Below are 23726 nucleotides of genomic sequence, written 5' to 3'. Positions count from 1 at the left end.
ATTGTCTCACTACTAACTTGAGAAGCTAGCCATCATTTAGAAGAGAAGACATGGTTTTGCATCCTGCCTGGATTCGCAAGAGCTCATTTCGACAAGTAGGGCCCTCTCACTTTTGCAAACATTCAACAAATGTATAAATGTGAAAGTGGTGTACCAATCGTCCAAGTCTTCTCCTAAATGAAGTCCATTAAAGAGCTTCCTTCAATTTGTTTGACATGTTTTTCTTTTGTTGCTACCTTGTTGTTTCGTCTTAGGCTAAAAATGGGTTTTTAAAGAAGTAAAAGCTATAAATAAAGAAATTGCACAAAAACAGCCGTTAGCTTGAGTATTATATCATGGTATAAAAGAACCAGATTCAGTGCCAGAAAAGAGTAATTGGCAGAGAATGCGGGAAACAGAAAATATCAACTTTAATTCCACTGGAAACACTGAAACAATTGATTCAGCCAACAGTCATTCTCATCCAGACAATTCTGGGCACAATCCTTTCCTTTCCTTTCTTATTTTAATAAAGATTGTGCAGTGCAACATCAGTCAATACAAACAAGGTATTTTAGAGCAGTCGTATTATAATAGCTATCAGACATATACCTTTAACTCTATCTCTTATTCCATGGTTGACACGGTCAACTCTTTGGATTATTTTGTTACGGTTAAACGTTCTGCTTTTCAAGATAAAAAATGAAGAAGTAGTTCCACGATACAAAATGCCCAGCTCTAAAAGCCACAGTTGAAGCCCCTTGAAATACCCCTTCTCCTAGAACTGAACCCAGCAGAGCCAACCAGTCTCTCTTGGCAAGGATGAATATGTGAGAAGGGCACAATGCATTGTGATGTTGTGGGTAGAACACTGAATTGGTATTAAAGAGACCCCGGTTATATGCATGGTGAGCCGTGGCAATGATGGGAAGTGTTGGGGCCACCCAAAGCATTAGAACGAGGCCCTTCACAAAAGGCAGCAGCGTGAGTATGACCTCCTTCTGAAGGAGCACGGAAGAGCTGTGCCCTTTGGAAGGTTTGCGTGACTGTTTCAGAGGCTGCCTTGCTTCTCGGTTCTTGCCTTCACATGTCCCATTGATGCCAAACAGAAGTCTGCATGCACACAACACAAGTGAGAAATGGCTGGAAAGCAGCTTGAGACTGCTGGAGGACATGGCTGCTTTAAGACTTTGAGGAGAGATGTTCAGTTTGTGCCCAGCTGCTTTGTGAAACACTCCTTTGAAGTGTTTTGCATAATCCTGTCATCGTGTGGCATTTGCTACCTTTTAACCTTTGAGGATTTAATGAGGCTGTGTTGTAGGGTAGAATAGATTTCAACATGAACAGAAGTGAAGGCAGTTCTATCTTTCTTGCAGACACAAGGCTTTTTCTTCTTTGTTTCTGTTGTTTTTAGCAAATGTGCAGTATGGATCAGCGGAGGTGACAAAACTCCTGTCCATCAATATTTTCTGGAAATAATTGAAAAGCTAGGTAAAAGTGTCTTCTAGAATGTGGCCAAATACAGGTAGACCTCCCTTACTGACTGCCTCGTTTAGCAACTCTCCAAAGTTATGATGGTGCTGAAAAAGCAACTTTATGACCAATCTTCACATTCATGACCGCTGTAGTGTCCCCGTGATCACGTGATTGATATTCGGGCACTTTGCAATCAATGGGTATTCACTACCGTTGCAGCGTCCTGCAGTCACATGGCGTGCTTCACAATAGGCTTGCGACATTCTGCAAGGTGGCAGTAAAATTGGAAGTCGCAGTCACCTAATGTCTCGCTTAATGACCAAATGCGAAGCGCTGCTATAAGTCCGTCATGGTCACATGCTGCTTCACTTACAGACTGTGGCGCTTAGTGATGCAGTTGCCAGTAATAATTACGGTCGGTAAGCAAAAAAGTGTCTTCTAGAATGTGGCCAAATACAGGTATACAGATTGGTAAGCAAGGACTAACTGTATCTCACTTGTTTCTGTTCTGTTTTTCTTTCATCTTTTGTGTTCCTAAGAGTTAACATCTAAAAGACATAATTTTGATATTCACAACACTTTTGTGTGGGGTCTTTCTTTTGCTCCAGAATCAGCTCTGCACCTCAGTGTTCGCGTGCTGTTATCTGAGTCTGTCAGTTGAGCTGATTGATTTCTGGCTGAATACTGATGTGATCCAAAGCCAGAGCTATCAGATCTGGGCTGCAGAAATTAGAAGGCCATTTATATAAATTTATTTACAGCCAGATGCTAATAACAGATTATAATTTGATGCATCTCTGCTGCCGTCGGTTGATCGCTGGGTGAGCCCTGGGAGCCTCATCCAAACAGAGTGAGTTTCCCAGAAATCGATCTGTGACACAGCACTGAAGACGCCTCTGGGGATGTTTTTGGTGTGTTTTGTAAGGAATAGAAATCACCTTTTAACAAAACGTCCTGGTAAGAAGACTTTCTGGTACTTACTGGTTAAAGTGATTAGGCTTGGAATCTGAATGTGTTTACAAAAAGGAAAGGGTCACACCAAGGCGAGACATGGGGATGAAAGGTGATGAAAGAAGTCTTGCCTTTTGTTGGTAAGAATGTGTGAATCACGAAGGAAGAAAAGATAACAACACAAAGGACAGTTATTTAGTGAAGACAGATGGTCCTGGGCCTTGACACTTATCTCAAGAAAATTATAAACTCTGAACAAGACAGGAAATCATACTTTGATCTCAGGGAGTATTTTATGACGAGTCTAATTTCCTTATCCCCACTCTCCCACTTTCCTTAGTGGGAATTAGTGGGAAAGGAGCTCTAAATGAAACTTGACTTGAATGAAGCCAGCAGGGCCTAGCATCCAGATTGGTCTGCCAGCTCCGATTCTTGGAAATCCTTGCAAATATTCCCACCCACACATGGGAATAGCCTAGGAGAGGGAGACTACTGTATGGTGACACGGCCAGCCATGACACCTCCATCACTCCTTCTTCCCAGGATACTTTGATTTGAGGCTCCAGCTTCCTCCTCCTTTTGCCACTCAGCACCGGTCCCTCCTTGCTGTGGGAAAGTTATGAGAACCTAGGCTTTTTCACTCTGAGGGCCTCATGTTAGCCGTGGAGAACCACGGTCTCGCGGAAGGATACCAGAGAGTCATGGCTGATTGCCTGCTGTCACGCAAACAATACCCATGGAAAGATTGTTCTGCTCGTGACCCTCAAGCCCTGCAGAACTTATGGTGGGCCTGTTTTCCTGGGGGATTAAACTGTTAACTGACTTGCAAATATTCCCACTCACTTGCTAACTTGCAAATGCTCACTTATCCCCAGGCTTCAGCTGAAACAATCTTTGTTCAAGGTTTTTCAAGGACAAAGGTAGCTGGAGAGCTTCACAGGTCTGCCTTCAGAGCAACCGCTCCAGTGTTTTTGCACATAAAAAGAAAACACACACACCACTGTGCTGATTCAGCTCTAAAAGGGAGTTTGGCTTGATCTGGCTGCTGATTCTTTGCAAATCCACACAACTGCTGTGTTCCCACAATGGTGCGTATGAGGGGAGCTGCGGTGCAATTGGAAGTGGTCAACCTGCCCCTTCCTTCGGCTCAGTAGGGAAGAAGGGTCTGCATTTCTGCCACTGATTCTCTGGGGACGATGGGTGCTAGCAATTCCCGTTCCCGGTGTCTGAGATCAGCAAATCTTATGAGATTTCAGCCATCGCATTCCCATGATCTTACGTGAGAATGCCAAAATGTTGAGGGATTTCAGCATTCTGGCCTGAAACCCTCCGGTGGTTTATTTTTTTAGGTGGCAGAGGTATTAATTTGATGTTTGGAGGTGGAGCCTCTGCAGATGGGACAAAGAAGCAGCTGATAGTAAATTTCTGGTGTCTTGGGACCCAAGAAAGCAAAAACAATTCAGGGAGCGGGTAAGTGGGATCTGCATATGAAGCTGAGGGCTATCTATGCTGGATCTGGTGTTTAAAAAAAAAGGCGCAGAAGGCTGGTTTTGCCCTCTGAAGGGAATCTTCAGACGCTATGGCGAAAAGTCATCTGTTAGGATGTTGACACCGGAAGCATTTTATATCGTAAAAACGGCACCAGTTCCCTGTAACCTACACCTAGGGAAATTCAGTCTTGAGTGAACCTTGGGATCCCTGACCCTTTTCCCCATTTCTAAGTAGGGTGCAAGTACTTCACAATATCTGAAGGTTTCATTTGTATTTAACAGTATAATTTTCAGAGGAGAAAAACAGAAAAAGTACACTCTATTCTGCTTCCTCATCTGGAAGTTTCAGTGTATCGTGCAAATTAGATTCGCGCATGCTATTACCGACACACACTTCCCAGTTTTTTTCTCCGATCAGACCTAACATTAGCATGATACGTTTTGGCATATCTGTAAATTCTGGGTAGCCCACGTACAGGTATATAAACTTAAACCTAATTTAGTCATGTGGTAAAAATCTGTGCTGCTACTTTGCTGCCATTGAATTCTTTTGTTGAATGCTACGGTCTTCCAGTTGCAGAGAAACACGTTTGCTGTCTACTTACTGTTATTTTTTAAACATCTCAGTACCATTTCTAGTCTAACTCTACATCTGGGAGATTCTCTCATGGCTTAAAGCTGTGTCCTAGTTAGGATAACGCAAACCAGCTTTTTTTAGAAGAGTAGCGGTAAACTTAGTGTGACTGCAACAGCTGGAGCGGAGCAATGATCAGTAAAATCCATCTACCACAATAAGAATTTTCATATTAAAATCAGTGTTTTAGAGGATGGGAAGGAAGGAGAGGAAGAAGACGACCAGCGGCAAGGTGGATGGGCTCGTTACGGCAGTGATGGCTGCACCGTTGGGAGACCTGAAGGGCCAAGGAGGAGACAGACTGCCGTGGAGAAACTCTATGTGCTTACGAAGGGTCGACACTGACCTAATGGCTCATAATCAGTCATTCGATTTTAAAGGACGTGTATATGTGCATATTACTAAATCCATACACAGACACACACCCTTTACTTTGAAAATGAAATAGGCTAGACTGGGAATTAGACAATGATTATGATGATCCAAGATGGCGACTGCCAGCAAACTCCGGGTGCGGCCGCTGAACTAAGGGGGAATATTGTGGAATTATTCCCCGCCCCCCAGGGATTTTTTCCACCTCCTAGGGCTGAATTGGGTGTGGAGGGAGACCTTGGAGGGGTTTTCCCCCTTGGATGGGTCACCCAGGCGCAAGCCCTAGGACAGGGCAGCGGAGCATGGCGGAGAGAGCATGGCGGAAAGCAGCAAGACCAGGTGAGCAATGAGCAGCAGACCTGGCAAACTCCGGTGCGGTTTTGGTGCGGGACGGTGGGCCCCATCAATCCCCAGAGCAGGTCGGGGAGCTCTCCCAGGCTCTGGCATGGGCGGCAATCCGCAATGAGCATGGGGTTGATGCGGTGGGCCCCGGGAAGCGCCAGTGCATCATGGCAAGCCCGCTGAGTTCCGGAGTGGCGCAGAGGGTTGTGCTGGGCCCTGGCGTGGGCAGCGACTGGCAGCGAGCCTTCAGACTATCTGACCCCCATGGGGCGCAGTCAACCGCGGGGAGCCTAGATGAACTGTGGCACGGCGTGGCAGGCTCCAGTGACCAGCAGTGCAACGCGATGAAACTCTGGTGGGGATCGGCACGGCATTTCCAACCCCAGGCCCAGTGCCCCAATGGCCCAAAAGACTCCAGGCCTAGCAGGCTCAGCAGGCCCCAGCGAGCCCCGTACAGTGTGCTGAACCCCAGCAGGCCCTGATGCAAGGTGGCTGTCCAACTGTGGAGCAAGACCCCTTGGCTTTGGAGGAACAGATGGGCAGCAGGGGGGGCGCCGGATGGCATCCCAATTGACTCTTATTTTCAAGAGGGGTGAACTGGGGCAAGAGCCAGGAGGTGTGAGTGAGTGTATGGGATGCCCGCACTGCCGACTAGTGAGAGAGGTCATGCAGGGGGTCAGAGTGTGATTGTGGTGTGAGGTTGATGGAGGGGGGGTCCCAGCCAGCGCAGAGAGCATGAGCTGGTGCGTGGGCGGGATCTCCCTCACCTGGGAGTGTTTGGTTTTGAATGTGGATGTCTGACTGGATAGAGGGATCTTTGCCCGTGATCGGGGACTCCGGGGGTCTGCGATTGGAGGTATCTGGGCCTGGCACCCCTGGGGACGATGCGGTGGGCTACATTATTGAGGTGGTGATGGGTAGGGGCCGATATGGAGGGAGCAGGAGGCCAGGCCGTTGTTGCGGAAGACGCCCCCAGTGTGTGCTACTGGTGGTGTGTTCCGGCCCTCCTTGCTCACTCCCAGGCCCTGACCAGCAGGTTGATAGGGGCCCTTGCCTCTGGGTGCTGCTGCTTAATGCCAGGTCAGTTAAAAACAAGGCCCCCCTCATATGTGACTTGATCACTGAGGAGGGGGCGGACCTGGCACGTATCACCGAGACCTGGCTGGGGCCCGAGGGGGGGGTGCCCCTCTCAGAAATGTGCCCTGCTGGGTTTATGGTGTGGCACCAGCTGTGATGCTTGGAATAGGGAGGCAGCTGTCCAGGCCTTGGACAGAATCGCGCCTATGCGACCTCTCTTGCCACATCGGCCCCGACACTCCCCATGGTTTACGGAGGAGTTGAGGGTGCTGAAAAGGGCCAAGAGACATCAAGAGCACCACTGGAGGAAGTCACAGACCGAATCTGACCGAACACATGTTAGAGCCACTATTAAGGCGTACATTGTTGCGCTAAGAGCGGCGAAGTGCCAATACTTCTCCGCCCTTATCACGTCCACGGAGTGCCGCCCGGCAGCCCTGTTTGGGATCACTAGATCCCTCCTCAGTAAGGGGGATCTGGAAATTCATTTGCAGGGCCTCATGGAGGAATTCTCAGAGCAACTGCAGGATAAAATCACTCGGATTCGTTCCAAGTTGGACTCTGAGCGTGGTGCAGGGTCTGGGGAGATACCAGGGGATTGTTCTTGCCCAGTTATCTGGGGACGGTTTAATCCTGTTGTTCCTGAGGAAGTGGACAGGATCCTCCAGACTGTGAGGGCCACCACTTGTCATCTGGACCCATGCCCCTCCTGGCTGGTGAAAGCAGCTCGGGAGGTAACATGCGGTTGGATCCAGGCGATAGTTAATACATCCTTGCAGGAGGAAGTGTTTCCAGCGCCCTTTAAAGAGGCGTTAGTGCACCCCCTCCTCAAGAAGCCCTCCCTGGATTCTACCATACTGGACAATTTCTGTCCAGTCTCACACCTTCCCTTTTTGGGGAAGGTGGTTGAGAAAGTGGTGGCATCACAGCTCCAAAGGGTTCTGGAGGAAACGGATTATCTGGACCCTTATCAGTCAGGTTTCAGGCCCAATTATGGAACGGCATTGGTCGCACTTATGGATGATCTCTGGCGGGAGCGGGATGGTGGAAGTGCAACTATCCTTGATCTCTCAGCGGCTATTGATACCATTGACCACGGTATCCTACTGGGATGGCTCAGGGATTTAGGGGTGGGTGGCACAGTTTTGTGCTGGTTCACCTCCTTTCTTTGGGGTCGATCCCAGTTGGTGGTGATAGGGAGCAAGAGGTCCCATCCTCAGCCCCACCTCTGTGGGGTGCCGCAGGGTTCAGTTCTCTCTCCGCCCCTTTTCAAGATCTACATGCAACTGTTGGGTGAGTTCATCCGTCATCATGGGATGAGGTATTATCAGTATGCTGATGATACTCAATTATATATCTCCATCGTAGTGAGGTAAGTGATGCCGTGACCGCCCTCTCGTGGTGCCTGGAGGTTGTTAGGTTCTGGATGGGGAACAACAGGCTCCAGCTGAACCCTGGTAAGACGGAGTGGCTGTGGGTTAATGGCTCCTCTGTATCAGGATGTTGTCATCGTTGGTGCTGGATGGGGTAGCACTGCCCCAGACAGACCCAGTGCATAATTTGGGTGTCCTCCTGGAGTCACGGCTCCTGCTCGAAGAGCATGTGGCAGCCACGGGCAGGAGGGCTTTTGCACAGCTCCAGGTTGTGCGCCAGTTACGCTCTTTCCTGGATCGGGATGCCCTTCGAATGGTCACTCATTCCCTTGTTATCTCCCAGATAGACTAGTACAATGTGCTCTACATGGGGCTACCCTTGAAGAGTATCCGGAAGCTTCAGCTGGTCCAGAATGCAGCTGCGCGAGCTATTTTTGGGGTCTGAAGAAGGACCCATGTAACACCATTGCTCCGTGAGCTGCATTGAGTACCGGTTTGCTTCCGGGTCCAATTCAAGGTGTTGGTTATCACCTTTAAAGCCCTACATGGCATGGGGCCAGGCTACCTGAGGGACCGCCTCTCCCCCACGATTTCAACCCGTCCCACCTGATCACACAGAGAGGGCATGCTCCAGACCCCCTTGGCAAAAGAACTCCTACTAGCGGGGTCCAGAAGGCGGGCCTTCTCTGCTGTTGCTCCCGCCCTTTGGAACATCTTGCCGCCAGAGCGTAGACAGACCCCCTCACTCCTGGCCTTTCGGAGGGACTTGAAGACCTGGTTCTTCCATCTGGTCTGGGATTGGGGAGGGAGGCCATCAGATATGGGGTTGGCTAGCCCCCTAGAGGCCTGGTGTTGCTTCCATTGGCCTCCTCGATTTTTCCTCTTCCTTTTACTTTGTCTAAATGTGTTTTTTATAAATTTTAACTATGTATTTATTTATTGTTTTAATCTGTTGTAAGCCGCCCAGAGTCCCCCATTGGGGGGAGATGATTGATAAATAAATAAATGAATAAATAAATAAATGAATAAATAAATAAATAAATAAATGTATAACGTTTCATGTCTTGGTGCCTGCCTGGCATGGTGATGCCCTCCTCTGCTCCACTCTATTTCTTTGGTCACCAGCTAACAACGATGAGCCAGAGCTAGTGCTACTACAGTCGGAAGATGGAAAGCGCTTGAAGAAATAACCTAGGCTGCGGAGCAATGCCCTCACTGCACCGCTGGGGAAAACGCTGACTGGCTCCTGGGTAACCTTTGGTAGAAGTGCTAATTATTACAAGGGTATGCGCCGGAGCAAAGGGCAGGTTGGGAAAGGGAGGAGGAGAAGGTGAGAGAGGGGGCAGAGAGAAGAGAGACGGCAGTATTTTTATGCAGCAGAGGTGTGAGTCTCACTGTGCAATCCTAAAGGCAATCCAGATGCTGAACGGGAGAACCGGAAGGAAGGGAGACCAGGGGTGGGGGCGAGGGGAGAGCTAGCACAGCTCAGGCAAGGCCCAGGACCCGTGAGTGCCAAACAATGAGCCATGGCCAGGGAAGCGGACCAGCCGGCTGCCAGGAAGCCTCTTACGTACAAAGGGCCCTTGTGCAGCTGCTGCACCCCAGACCTGGAGAGGTGCCAGTGGTGGGCCCCGAAAAGCGCCCGCAAGAACTAGTGGGAAGAGCAGCCTGCAGCTTTCTGCGTTGCAGACAGAATCCCCTCAAGCACCAGGAAGGAAGGAAGGAAGGAAGGAAGGAAGGAAGGAAGGAAGGAAGGAAGGAAGGAAGGAAGGAAGGAAGGAAGGAAGGAAGGAAGGAAGGAAGGAAGGAAGGAAGGAAGGAAGGAAGGAAGGAAGGAAGGAAGGAAGGAAGGAAGGAAGGAAGGAAGGAAGGAAGGAAAGGCAGACATGTGGCCCATCGAGACAGAGTTAGGTTTGAAACCCCACGAGGGAATGTGGACTGGGAGCCAATAAAGTGCCAGCTACACTTAGTCCCCGTTTAGCGGCTGCCTCGGTTAGCAACTGTGTGCACGTATAATGGTAATAAACAGTAGTAAACAGAAGTAAAAAATGCATTTTCCAAAGAAATACTTTGCACCTGACCACAACGAACGCCAGAGTGAGAGTAAGGCTGGCGTAGCTTCACGAGAGAACTTTGTCCAAATGAGGCGGCAGCAACCGGCGACCTTCGCAGCATCTCTCTCTCTCTCCCTCTCTCTCTCTCTGTCACATGGTTTGCTTGGCGACCATTTTGATTAGCAGCCATTTTGATTAGCGACCCTTTCTCTGAAACGGAACGCAGTCACTAAACGAGGATATGCAGTCTGTGTATAAAGGATGCTTGGTTTCAGCTGGGTCCCTACGGAAGGGGAAGAAGGCACAACAGAGCTCCAAGAGAGGAGGGAAATTTGCAAGGTTCCCAGAGGAAGAGTTCTTGTACAGCCATTTGCAATTGGTCTTCAGAAAACTCTCTGGCACTTGGGAGGAGGAGGAGGAAGAAGTTGCTGATGAAACTTATTTTTATGGATAAAAATAAAACTATTTGGGTACAGAAAGTAAATCAGAAGTTCCGTCCTGACGCTGTTTTCCTGGATGATACTTGCCAGTTCCTTTGGAAAAATGTGTATGGCAAGAATGATGAAGATGTTACATCTGCTTGGGATAATGCCAGAGGTTGGAGGAAAATCCTTGTGTGGCAGTCAACATTGGTGCAGGGTTATGCACTTGAGAGCAGCCGGTGAGCTGAAAGAGAAGCGGGCAATATATGCCCCACAAAAGTTGAACTAGTGGTGCGTCATTGGCTGAAGAATTGGCTGAAGAAGTTGAACTAGTTGTGTGTCATCTTACACACAAGTAGCTCAACTTCTTCAGCCAATTCTTTCCACCCACCCAGTCAGAGTAAAGAGGAACCAGCGTCCCCCATACCAACCTTGGTTTGATAGCGAATGTCAAACAGCTAAGAAACAACTGATCTCTAGCTTTAAGGGATATAAAAATGACCCTCTCTCCCATTCAATGCAGGATTTGCTGCTTCTCAAAAGGGATATAAACAGCTGCTGTGGGTAAAGAAGAGGCAGGCTCAGAGGGAGCGCTGGAATAAATTAATCTCTACTACTCGCTCTAAGAATTCAGCTTTATTCTGGAAATGTGTAACTACTCAATCTGCTTCCTCTAACATACAGATTTCGTCTCTTATTCCAGCTTCAGCCTGGGAAGATCACCTCAGATCATCGTATACGCAGGAGGAACCACTTTATCCAAAGAGGGGATTAGAATATCAAGTTCACTTACTTCCCTGGTGGCCCCCAGTCTCAGGCTCCGAGACCATAAACCTGGTAAAACAGCTGAAATCGAATAAAGCTCCAGGATATGATCTCATCTCAGCGGAGGTCATTCGTAATAATCTAGACTGGTAGGCACCCGTACTGGCCTCCCTATTCACCTATATTGATAACTATGCTAAGATCCCTGATGACTGGGTTATAACGAAGAATTTCTAGGCTGAGGAGCAGGCAGGCTTTAGAGAGGGTCCTGCCAAGTATCTTTGACCAGGCCCTAATCAACATCTGGTTGAAAAATATTCCTCTGGAGCTCGCTCAACCCTTTAGGCAGCGTTTATTGATTTAAGATGCACTTTTGATCTCATCGCCAGAGCCAAACTGTGGGAAAAATTGAACTCTTCCTCTATGGATAGAAGATTACTGTTTCTGAAATATAAGCTTTATGAAAACTCTCGGATGAAGGTGCGGTGTAACATGTATGCACATTGCACCAAGGAAATTCCGGTCGAGAGAGGAATGAGACGAGGGTGTATCCTAGCTCCTCTTCTCTTTAACCTATACATTAACTCCCTTGTAGACAAACTGAATAGCCCATCTCTGCATCCCCCAGAACTGGGAAACAGACACATCTCTGTTCTTCTATATGCAGATGATGCCGTGGTGCTTTCTCGGACACAGATTGGCCTGAAGAGGGCACTCCGTACGCTCGATGAGCATTGCCGAGAAAATTGGCTAGAAATTAATTACTGGAAAACCAAGGTTATGGTTTTTGCCAAGCGCCCTAAGATACATATCTGGCGGTTAAGCAATCATCTAATAGAGCAAGTCAAGATTTTTAAATACCTGGGGATTGTTTTTCATGCCTCGGGTAACCGCAAATTTCATGCCGATTATGTCAGTCTGAATGCACAAAAACCAGCGGCAGCTCTACAATCTTTCCACTTGTTCAAAGCGGCTCAAGATATACCAGCAGCGATAAAAGATTTTTCAAGTGAGATTCGAGCTCAGTTCCTTTTTGGAGCTCAGCTGGGCCCTCATAGGTCATTCCTTTCTCTTGAGAGAGTCCAATCCAAGTTTTTAAGATTGATTTTCCAAGTTCCCTGCTGGGTCTCCAATGTGGTGCTACGTCGTGAAGCTGGCCTACTGAAAATAGAAACTTCTGCTTGGATTTACATTTTCTCCTACTGGCTTAAGGTCTCCTTCTTCCCAGACGGCCTAGCTCCCCTGTTTATGACCGGTAATTTTCGATCCTCTTGGTGCCGGGCAATACATGCTAAACTGCAACTATATGGCTTTTCAGGGGCAGCCATCATCCTGCTGGGCTACGAACGTGCACGAGAGAATCTTAAACAATCAGATCTATCACTTCTACCTAAGGACACTTTCTTGGGTCATTCTGCACACTTTCTCCAACCAGCTAGATATCTTACCTGCATAACGATTCCAAAATTTAGAAGGGCCTCTTCCCTGGCCGGATTCAATGCCCTTCCAACAGCTATCACTGAAGGCAGATATCGAAATATTCCCCTCAGTCAAAGACTATGCCCGTGTGGCAGAGGAATAATCGAAACGATGGAACGCGTCATCTTATATTGCCCTCTCTATGCAGATGCTCGCCAGGAACTCTTATCCCAGTTTCTTGATAAACACCCAGGTCGTTCGGACTCCTTCTATCTCAAGTTGCTCCTATCAGACCAATCTGATCTTATTTCATTGTCCTCAGCTAAATTCTGTTTTACGCTCTGTACAATACGCTGTAACATCCCTAATCAAGTGTGAATCTTATGTCTAACTTCCTCCTCTGTGACCAAATAATAATTGATCCGATACGGCAAGTTAGTATAAAAATTTATTACTCTTGTAGCCTTTTATAAATTTTAGTATTGTTTACACCATTCTTTAGTTATTTGTTTTAGTCAATTACAGTATTTAGATTATTTGTTGTAAAATTAACCGTAACTACAAAGGATTTTCTTTGTTTATAATATCTTGACACTGCAATGTTACCTCAGTAATTCTATCCACATCCTATTTTATGCTATTAACAGGATTTTTGTTTTTACACTTACTGTAGCGTAAGAGCTACGTCATTGGTTATATGCTGGTCTATGACTGAAATAAAATTGATTGACTGATTGCTTGATATCATAAAGCATGGTGTCATGTCAGACTGTTACAACCTCAAAAAGGGGAAGGTTGGTGAAGATGATGGAACTTGCGGAATTAACTTCTTTGTTCAGAGAAAAAACAATATCCACACTTATGGCTGGGTGGAAACCTCTTTTAGACTTCTTTCATGAAACAGAAAAAAAATGCGTGTATGACTTGTGGTTTTGATGACTGGGAAAAAATTGGGTACTAGAAACAGGGAGCTTTTTTTATAATCACGCAGTAAGAGGCAATTTTGTAATTGTACTTAGATTTGCTGCAAAGGAAATCAGAAGCTTCTTCTTTCTATTTCTTTGTCCTCTTTCTTTCTGCAGTTTTGTTTCTTTCTTTCTTTCTTTCTTTCTTTCTTCCTTCTTTTTATTAGTTTGTGTTAGTTGTTATGTTCTTTGTAAAACTTTTAATAAAACTTACAGATATATATATATATAAAAGCATGATGTCATCTGACCGCATCCCTTAGCAATAGCAATCCTGGCAGTCCCAGTTGCGGTCGTAACCCCAGGACTCTGCGGGTTGTTAAGTGAGGACCTGATGTGACCGTGATGTGGGAACAGGCAGGAGTCCCAGGCTAGCAGACTGGCAGGTGGGAGCTGTGGCTGTGAGCTGCGGGTGGGGGAGGTGCCATGGGTGGCAGTAGAGAGCTGAGGCGGGAGTTGCCGCAGGCATGCACTAGGGAGTGTGTGTGGGGGTGCTACGGGCAAGAGGTAAGGAGTGTGGGTGGGGTGGGGTGGGGGGTGGTGCATGCGGGCTCTAGGGGGCGCAGGTGGGGGATGTGCCACAGGTGTGCATTACGGAGTGTGGGTGGGTGCCATGGGTGGGGGAGTGGGTACTGCGATGGGTCCTAAGGAGTGCTGGCAGGTGCTGTGGGCAGTGGGGGGGGGGGGACGGCAGTAACAGTGGTGGGGGCTGGACCAAATTTTGATCACATGGTTCTGGGGGCACTGGAACGGCCAAAACTTCGAGAACTGGTTCTAAGTCCATTTTATCAGTGCTGTTACAACTTTGAACAGTCGATGAATGAATGAACATAACTTGAGGACTACCTGTATTATCTTGAGAAGCAAGCCAGCATTCAGAGGAGAAGACGTGGTTTTGTATCCTGCCTGGATTCCCAAGAGTTCATTTCGACAAGTTGGCCCCTCTCGCTTTTGCAAATGTTCAACACATGTTTAAATGTGCAGGTGGTCTACCAATCTATCAATATTTTATTATGATCACAGACCAGAATTACAAATAAAATGCATTGAAATGAAATGAAACAAAACATGATAATATATTATAGTTAATGGTGATATCATCAGTGGGCAATCAAAGTCTGCCTAATTTTAAAAATAGTATAACAAAATTTAGCTATGTTCAAAGAAACTGAATCATACTGATCAAATAGCAATAGCTGTACATAAAAAAGATCAGAATTTCCCAGATATTTTATCGAAAAATAGGGAGTTATAAAATGGGTCCACGAGCCTTGTAGAAGGTACAGTATAGCAGGACATGAGCTGTAGTTTCAACAGCCCCTTGTCCACAGGGGCACAACCTCAGCTCATATGGAACTTTTTTGTATCGGCCCTCCAAAACTGCTATGGGAAGAGCATGGCAACGTGCTAGAGTTGGCGCCCTTTGGAATCTGGAGAGAGTTACATAATCTAAGTATCTCGCTGGTTTATAAAAATGGGCTTGACTGCTCAGAAAAACGTTCTTAGGTAGAGCAAATTGGCCCTCTTGGACTTCCAGATCTTTGATACGTTGTTTAAATGCACTAAGTGCATGCTCATAGACCATCATTAGGAACACCTCCCTGGAGAAGCCAAGTTTTGTGAAATAGTCCTGAACTACACTGATTTATAATGGTCCTCAATGAAGAAAGAACTCAAACCTGTGGGAAAATACAGTAATTTCAGCCAATGTGCTATATACAAGTTGATGCACCTATTTCGACTTTAGACAAGCCTGCCTCCCTCCTTAATACTACATTTGGAACGCAGGGGGCTACCTGGAATATAGCCCTCAGGAGTTTGGATTGAACCCTTTACATGAGGAGTAAGGGAAGGGTAAGGTCCAAGCTGGGCACTGAAGAGTAGTTGTACACGAGAAATGTGTACTAGCTGATCAGTTTGCTCAGGGAAAAAACCAGAAAGACTCTTTGAAAGCCTTATGGAAGCCTTATATGGACGTTTTGTTGAAAGAAACACTGAACTGGTGATTTATGGATTTGGGGATCAAAAAGGGTTAACGAGGAAGGGGAAAGAGGAAGATGGTAATTACTTGATAGAAAGAAGGGCAGAAGTCATAATTCTGTTTTCTTTCTTTTCGTTCTACTTCTTTTTTCTTATCTCCAGCAGGGAGAGAGTTCCAGAAAGGGGAGCAGATGATGCCTGTTGTGTAGCCCACCCAATGAAACTCACAGGGAGGGGGGACTTTAACAGGCTTTCTGAAGTGACCAGACCGGACTGGTCATCTTCAGGCTTTCTTTCAGGTAATGTTTTTCCAGGTCATCTTTTCCAAGTCATCTTTTCAGGTCATCTTTTTTCCAGGTTATCTTTCAGGTCATCTTTCAGGCTTTCAACAGGCTTTCTGAAGATGAACAGATCGGATTCAGTTCTGGCAAGGTCCTGAAAAGTTCTCCTTTTCAAGCAGTGACATTTTTACTGTTGATAAGGGTTTTTTTGCACTGCTCTTCTGCAACCTATATTAAAGGGGAGTGAAAACATGGATAAGTTTTTTCAGTGCAGATCACTGAGCTAGTATATAGTTTTTCTTTTTTTGGTCTAGCACCTGAATCTTATCTCTCAGGACCATGGGTGGTAGGGGTAGGGGTCTTTTTTTCCCTTTAAAAATGCATCTTGGGAATAGAACTTATGCACAGCTCAGAAGCTTTCCCTGTATGTCTTAATAATTAAAGGGATATACAAATGAAGAGGTAACCTAGATAATTTTCCTATACTGGATTTACAAAAGAGGCTTGTTAAAGTTTTGAAGAATTTTGTGAGAAGGGACAAAGAAAAACATGAAAAGAAATAAAGTTCTAGGACATTATTTCAAGGGCTTAAAGATCAAGATGGCTAATGTAAAAGGTAGGAATATAAAATTGGTTTATTTGATCAAGGTTAAAGTAGATATGTTGTTATTTTGTGTAACCTTTAATGGACTTTTGCTGATCAGAATTGAAGCAGTGAGGTTTTAAGGATTTGTTTATAGATAAGAGATCAGATATGGGAAGAAGAGATCATTTTAGGAGAACGTGATAAGTTATTAAAATTGTTTATACTTGTGAGGAAAGAGGAAGTGATTTCTTGATATTTTTTCTTTATTCTTATTTTTTCATTGCTTTCCATTTTTCTTTCAATTTTTTTCTTTTCTGCACTTTCTGTTTTTTCTTTTTATTGTTTTCTCTTGTTTAATTTGTATTAGATTTTATCTGTGTAATTGTAATTTTTAATCAAATTACTACTAAAGAATATTTTAAAAGGTGAAGTTACTGGTATTTATTGCTTAAGGAATAAAGAGCTGGCATACCTAAAAAGAGGAGTCATGTACCTGCTCTCTTTGGGGCAACAAAACCCTGTCAAGAATCAAAGATCAAATACGGTCATTGACCGTATCCTGAAAGCTGCTGAGAGATCTAGAGGGGCAACAATGGTCATGTTCATCAAAGTCCCTCTGTGGGACATCCACAAGCAGTTGCCGTCCCATGCCCAGGACTGAAGTCAAACTGCCACGGGTCCAGGTAGTCCATTTCTTCCAGAACACTCTCTAATTGTAGGCCCATGACTTTCTCAACAACTTTCCTTAAGAAGAGGAGATGAGAGTTGGGACAGTCGTTGTTCACACCTGCTGGATCCAGCTTCTTGAGAAGTAGCTGGACCAGCCCCTCATTCAGGCTGCTGGGACCTCACTGAGGAGAATAAGGAAGATGACTTTGATAGAGATATACCAGCTCTGTTGCCAGGGCTAAAACATTTTCTAAGTCCAGAATGTCCAGATAACATTCAGAAGTGGCTGAGACAGAGGCCTCCCTAACAGACTTTAAGAAGGGGGAAGGAGGTAGAGCAGAATCACACTGGCAAGATCCTGTTATCATAGCCAGTCTCAATAAAAGTAGTTTTAGCCTTCCTGTGGTGTTGATTTCAAGGTCTGGTCTGACACTCACGTTCCTTGCACTGTTCGAAGACAGATTCAAAGGGTAGTAGTAGTAGTAGTAGTAGTAGTAGTAGCAGCAGCAGCAGCAGTATACTTTATTGATTAGTGATTTGACCATATCGAAGCATAGGCATCAGCCAGAGTAAGATACAATAAAATGGAACAAAGCGAGGTACATTAAAATAGGATAAATAGACTACAGGGAGTTAAAATAGATAAATGTAGTAAGGTAAGATAGTAAGGATAAAAAGTAGGATAAAATAGTATAAGATAAGTTAAAATCTTATCTCTTAAAATAAGAGTGCAGAGATATATAATACAATAAATAATAAAATTTGAAAACAGTATGTGAATTCATCACCTTTGCATGCAACCCCGATGTGTTCTATAAAACGTGTTCTCTGTTGTACAGCCCTGTCTGTAAATTGGACAGTTCTAGTGGCTACACATTTGTGCCCCGAAGGAAATGAGATAATCTTTTGTTAGAGTCCCAATATATGGTTCTGTGAAGTAGTGTCTGTAAGTACTGAGCCCTCACTGAGGTATATGATTGACAGTTGAACAGGACAGGTGCAATGTCTTGTATTTCTGATGCTCCACAAATCAAAAAATATTCTCTCAGGATATGGCACTTGGTAGAATCATCCATATTTGACATCCATAGAATCCAACTGCTCAAATCATGCTCTGGTCAGAGCTATCCTACGGTATTGAGTCAAATGCATTGTCAAGTATTTTTCTGTCTGGAAGGCCATTTTATTTGTGGCCAGCCATTTCAATGACCTGATGTTTGCAAGTGACTCAATATCGGTTTGGGCGTAAACATCCAGAACTCTTTGTTTGAATATTGCCTTGGCCTGATATCTGGCTGAGAATAGGTATTGTGTTGAGAAGCCGAGATGTGAGATAATGTGAAGAAGTTGATTGATCCATGTGGTGGGTTGTAGTGCAGCCATTTGTTCTTCAAGGCACATTTTTGGGAGTCAGGTTCCATTGAGAGGATCCTCCATCGGTAATTAAAGACTCTGATTATCGTTAGACTGTAAATGGAATGGGTGCTGGTTTCATCTCTTACTGCTGCTGCAGGTGTATTCCTGTCGGTCCTTAAAATAGTTCTTAAAAAGTGTGCCTGATTTGGTTCCAGTAAGGAGGCCTTTGATAATCCCCACAAAGGTGCACCACGTATTAGCACCGGTACAATTTCCGCCTTGTGGAGCTTTAGAATGGGGAGCAGAGTACTTGGGTGGCTGTAACTAAGTAATTTAGTTAGGTTTTTGGAGCTTGCTGTTGCCTTTATAGAGCTTTTTTGAAGTGTTTAGCCCAAGACCCTGTATCTGTAAAAACCACCCCTAAATGTGAGAAGAAATCTGTTTTTTTTATAGGCTCTCCATCCAAGTGCCAATTGTATTTGAGCCATCTTTTTCCAAAAACCACCACTTTGGATTTAGTCTTATTAATATTCAGAAAGTTGGGAGTGCAATAAGCACTAAATTCCCCATCAGTCTTCTCAGACGTACTTGAGAGTGTGCCATCAAAACCATGTCATCTGCATACAAAAGGATGTTGATGTGTCTGTTCAGGATCTTTGGCATGGGAACATCTGCAGAACGGAGAAATCCTGGGGTGTCATTGACAGAACGATTAAACAACTTCGGGGCCAAAATGCATCCTTGTCTTACACCTTTGTAAGTGGGTATGCTCTGTGTAAGAAAGCCATTGACTCCAGTACGGACTTTCTGGCACGTATTTGTATAGAGAGCCTTTACCAGGTATACAAGTCTAGGTTCCATATTTAGCTTAGCAAGCTTCTTCCATAACAGGTCTTTGTTTATGGAGTCAAACGCTGCACTAAGATTTATGAAAGATGTAAATAGATGTTTACCATCTATTGTATATTTGGTAATAAGATGGTGTAATACAAAGCAGCTGTCTATTGTGGAGTACCCAGATCTGAACCCAACCTGTTCTTCCACTAATATATGCTTCTCAATTGCCCAATCCTCTATGTTTCTCAAGAGATGTTTTGCGTAAGCTGTTATATCAATGAGGCTTATGGGTCTATAATTTTTTGCATCTTCCTTATCTGCGTATGGGAACAATGATGGAGAGTTCCCAACCTGCTGGAATATGGCTAGTGTTGTCTATATATGTAAACAGCCCGGCCAGCGGTGGACCCCACCAGTCAAAGTGTGTCCTGAAAAGTTCTGGGGGCAGGAAGTCTTCACCAGGTGACCTATTGGGTTTCAGTGACTGAATAATGTGTTTAATTTCTGTCACTGACACTGGTGGCCTAGAAGGGAGTTTATCAAGGGTCAGAAATTCAGAAGTTATCATTTCTGGATGTTCTTGTTTGGTACCGGCAAGTAAGTTCGCATAAAATCCTCCCAAATTGTAGCTGGGATGGGGATCTCAAGTAAAGGTTTATGCTCCTTCAGCGTGCCAGATACGATATTCCAAAATATGAGTGAATTGGACCCCTTTGCTGACTTTTCTAGCTCAGACCAAACTGTAGCTGTGTGTTGAACCTTCTCGGTAGCTATTAGTTTCTTGTCATACGTCTGAGCTTTAACATCTTGGCGTGATTGTCTGCTGTGGAGTTTCTTTGGACCAAATGCATAGCTGCTTTTAGGATCGTTCTTGAGCAAGAGCAGTCGCAGTCGAACCAAGTAGATCTCATGTGCTGTCAGTTCCTAGCTGTCAGTTTTTGTATTAAAAAGTTTCTTAACTTATAACACAAATTGGCATACCAGGTAAATGTTTTGTTTGGGTCTTGAGTAGATGTAACAACTATTTTCACCCAGGACTGGGCCCTCTCGGAGTTCATAAAACTGGCAATTGCCTTGGTGTCCACCTTAGACCATTTGAACCTCCTAGCTTGCCTCACTGCAAGGTTAGTGAGTAGCCTCTTGTCGTGTGGTACAGGTTGTCTTCAATCAGAACTGCCATAAAGGTTAACTGGAATCGGTTGATGGTCGCTGTCTTCCCTCATATAACCTTGAATGTCTGAGAATAAGTCAGTTTTGTCTGTTGAGAGACATATGTATGTAATCCAGGACACTGCTTGCATTCCTGGCATGGAAGGTGAAGGGTATATAAAACAACGGTCCTTCATCCTAGGACATGAAGATTGCATGTACAGATTAAGGAGATCAAGTTACGGCCTGCCATGTTCCTTTTAGAGTCTCTGAAGTACCAGGGTGGGCCATTTGATAGATAGTCCTCAGGTATGATGCCCAACTGGGCATAATCCTACAAGGAAGCCCCCACTCTAGCGCTGAAGTTTCCTTGTAGAATCCCAATGGATTTGGGATGTTTCATGTTTGTCTCTAAAACTGTTTTTTCTAATTGCACCCAGATGTCAGGAGAGAAGCCAGGAGAGGAATATGGGGGTGGATACACATTCAACAGCTCTAACTCAAATGATTTGTATTTAAATTGAATAGCTAGGAGATAGAAGGAGTCATCTCTGAGGACCAGTTCCTGACCTTGTCAGCCCAAATCTGCCTTGGCAAGTACACATAATCCCCCGAGGCCCGTCCTTTTGTCTCAAATTTACACTCCGCTATAGACCATGATCCAAAGCCTAGTAGGTGAGCATCTTTATCATTGGTGGTTAGCCATGTCTCTTGGAGTGCTATGATGTCAAACGTGGAGAGAAATTCCATCAGGTCTCCATCTGACATTCTGTTCTTCCATCCAGCTATGTTCCATGTCAGTAGCCGAATAGAACTTCCTTGTTTATTGTCAGAGGGAGTACCTGGAGATATGTTGGGGTCTGTGGTTGGATGACGTGGCTCATGTAGTCATATTACAGGTGAGATGAGGTCCAAAATTCTTTCAATATCTAGGAAGACACACCGGTTGAAATTTGGCCTACCTTTGCTGCTCTCTCGCTGCTTTGTGGAATCAGATGAGATTTGTAATGATTGGCACATAGAATAATGAACATTAAGCAAATTGTTGCTCCATGTCTATATCATTGACCAAGAAGGTTGTGTCAGCCCTGGGTGATGGTGTCCTTCCTGCCTCATGGTCATTCAAAAGATATAACATTGGTTATGTTTTGCCACTCTTACCTTGCGGGCAAAGGCAGCTGAGCTGTGGTGGGGCCGTGAGGAGGTCTTGAGTGGGAGATGTGGAAGGAGAGCCTTGCAGTGGCCAGCAGGAGCTCTTCCTGCCTTTTGTTCTCTCCCCGGGAATGTAAGGCAGCCAGAAGAGGATTGCACCACATCGGATTTCGGTGATGAGAGGAAAACGCGGAGGACACGGAATGAGGGCGTGTCCGGGATGTGTCGCATCTTACACCTTTTTTGGGAGAGCATAAAGGAAGACTCTGCCGCCGAGAGAGGAGCAGCTGTCAGGTCAACAGCAAGTGATGGTAAAGGAGGAGCAGTCTTGAACTGCACCCAACCAGCAGCGCAGAAGCTGAAAGAGAAGCAGAGCTCAGCAGCTTCACCACTCCAGCAGCCACGCCGAGAAGCTACAGCCAACCAGCAGCTGGTAAAGTGCCTTCCTTTTTTTACCCCAGCCAGATTGAGGAACTGCCAAGCGCAGGCTGCAGCAGCAGAGTAGAGCAGCAGTTGACAGCAACAGAAGCCAATTTGAAGGTGGCTAAATGGTGGCTAGAGACTTTGGTGTAAGCTGAAGCAACCGAGAAGAACAGACTGTTTAAGAATAAGATGTAGACATAGATGTTAGTATAGATAAACAGGTAGTCCTCAGGTTATGACAGCAATTGTGACAGGTATTACCGTTGTTTAGAAATGCAGTTGTAAAGCGCAAAGTCATGGAGCAATTGCCTAAAAGCTGTTCCTGCTGGAGGGCTTGACTGTGAGTTACTGAAAGAGGAGGGGAGCAAAGCCAGAGGAGAAAATCCTCCACCTCGCCTATAACCATAGTGCCCTTCCAAATGAGGGCCATGTCCTCCAGCAGTGACTGAAGCCAGATGCAGCCGAGCTAGGTTAGGGATTGGCAACGGGAGATCCCTTTTCTGCTGCCCTTGTTTTGTGCCAGTTCAAGGAAGGGTGAAATACTCTTTTAACTCCAGAGGCGGAAGGGCCCCAAACCATAGAGGGGTTAGGTGATTCGATGGGGCATGTGTGTGAAAAATGAGATAGGGACAACAGTCAGTCCTCCTCTAACTAACTCTAAGCAACAGTTTCACGGGGAAATTCGGAAAATATGTTCTGGTATATGGAGATCACAGTTGGAACCTTGCCAATTGAGTAACCCGAAACGTTATTGCAAGGTGAAAGGACAATCTTTGGCCATTGCCTGTGTTTGGGGAGGGTGGGGTGGTTCATTTACCAGATCAGTTAATATACCACTGAGAAATGTTGCCAGCGATCCAAAATTGCCTCAGCGTCATGACTTTTAGACTGAAGAGAGAAAGGATGATCTCTTGGGATGAAAGGGAATCTGTCGTGCATTTATTCTCAAGGAAAAAAAAAATCCGACACCTTACCGGAAATAAATCTTGATAGGTCATAAACCAGCGTGTAATTTATTTGCGTCCAATTCAGTATTGGCATTGATTCAGTATGTGTCCATTATATTTATAATTTATAATTTTATTATAAAGAATATAATGAAGAAAAAGAAAAGAAATATATAGAGAAGTGACTTCCAAACTTCCTCACAACAAGTGTAAACATTATTAGCCTTCACCCCCTTAAAGATTACAAACAGATATCTCTTCATCTCATATCCCATCCCTTATCTATAAGGAAATCCATAAAACATCAACTTTTCAATCCTGGTGTCAGCAAAAATCCGTAAAAGATTTTTGCCAAACCCCCCCCTCCCCAAAAGGTCTTATGTGAACCTTGATCAAATAAACTGACTTTATATTCCTTCCTTTTACTACTAACAGTCTTAATCTTTATTTTATTCAAATATTGTCATAGGATTTGATTCCTCTATAATTCTTCTTTATCCCATCACGCCAACCTCTTCCAGGGTATAACAAGCCTCTTTTGTAAATCCAATAAGAAAACATTTTCCAGGTCAATCTCTTGGTTTGTCATTTGTATTTCCCCTTTAATTTTTAAAACTCCAGCCACTTATGACCATCTCAGTGTCTCGGCAGTCATGTGATTAAAATTCAGTTGTTTGTCAACTCGCATGTATTTAGGGCAGTTGCAGCATCCTGGGGGCCATGTGATCACCATTTGTGACCTTCCCAGCCAGTTTCCCACAAGCAAAATCAATGGGGAAACATGTGATTCACTTAACGACCATGTGATTTTTCTTAATGACCGTGGCGTTTCACTTTATGACTGCCACAAAAAATGTCATAAAATTCGGTCCAGTCATGTGATGCCTTGCTTAACTACTGAAATGCTTAATGATGTATTTTCCAGTCCCTGTTGTGATTGTAAGTCAAGGACTATGTGTATTGACACTGCTGATATTGTAGCTACTGATTTCTGGCTCTGTTCTTCAAAGATCTGCTTTAATATTTC

This window comes from Python bivittatus, unplaced genomic scaffold, assembly GCF_059951505.1.
Source record: "Python bivittatus isolate LINGU-HERP-01145 unplaced genomic scaffold, Pbiv_v1 ctg000220_np1212, whole genome shotgun sequence".
Lineage (NCBI taxonomy): Eukaryota > Metazoa > Chordata > Lepidosauria > Squamata > Pythonidae > Python > Python bivittatus.
The sequence above is the reverse complement of the archived record's forward strand: the minus strand, read 5'-3'. Positions refer to the sequence as shown.